A 1220-nucleotide genomic window follows, 5' to 3' on the forward strand; every position below is an offset into this window, starting at 1 on the left:
GTAGTGTTACCTATACTCTATAATGCTTTTGATTTTGTTTTCATTTTGAATAGTGAGATACTAAGCTAAGATTGTATTAAAATTCACATAATATTAAACTTAAAAATGTATTTTAATAGTCATAATTTTTCAGAGAGAAACTGAGGCTTATGACAAGTGGTAGAACAATTATTAAAAACGGTCTTGATGAATTTGAAAGCATCTGTCTTTGCCTGCATCTCAAGCGATCTCAAGATGACACCATGGTCTGTCCTGTGAAATACCTATTAGTGTTTAAGTGGAGCAAGATTTATTTCTTGAACAGTATATAAAGATAAAGGATACATCTAATTAGTGGGCATTGAATAGTTAATATACTCTCAATAATAAATGAAATGAATTACTGAAATTAGATAATGGATTATTATAATGTTAAATTTAAAGTTTAAAAAATTACCAATCTATAAAATGCAAGGCAACTTGAAATGGGAAAAGGTGTAGAAACCAGAGAAAAGAAGAAAAATGACTGAAAGCTGATGTTTTTAACTTAATTGAGAAGTTTTTATCTCTAATCATAACTGCGGTATTTTTTTGGGTGCTTATTGTCAGTTCTCCTCTAAATGTGAGTCCATTGAGATATGTAAGTCTGGCCATGAATTCACAAAATAATGCACAGCTTGTAAGAAGAGTTGAAGACTGGAGAATCCCCTCTGTATTGACCAGGGAGGTGAATAGCTCAGCTATCTGATAGAGTGCATTAGAAAGTGGTTTGTGGCTGAAATTTAACACTTTATCATCTGTTTTACCATTTACCCCATGAAAAATTGTTATAGATTTTAAAAATTATTGTTTGCTTTCATTAGGAATTAGGTTGTTGTGTTTTACTTTGTAATTGTTCTTTATGTGTTGTATGCTTTTCTTTATATGACATCCAGGATAAGTAAATGTGGAGGGACAGTTACTTCATTTACAGGTATTTTGGATTGTGGTGGGAGGTTGGGGTGGGGGTAGGGAGGTAATAATAATGAATATAAGAATAAAGAAAAGGTTGTAAAATTGATGATGGTGATGACTGTATAACTCTTTTTATTTTCTTTAATCATTTTATTAGGGGCTTATTCAACTGCTATCACAATCCATACATACATCAATTGTGTAAAGCACATTTGTACATTCATTGCCCTCATCATTTTCAAAACATTTCCTCTCTACTTAAGCCCCCGGCATTAGGTCCTCATTTT

The sequence above is a fragment of the Echinops telfairi genome, unplaced genomic scaffold (assembly GCF_000313985.2).
Source record: "Echinops telfairi isolate 266 unplaced genomic scaffold, ASM31398v2 ScPeMD7_2;HRSCAF=8, whole genome shotgun sequence".
In the NCBI taxonomy this organism is placed as follows: Eukaryota; Metazoa; Chordata; class Mammalia; order Afrosoricida; family Tenrecidae; genus Echinops; species Echinops telfairi.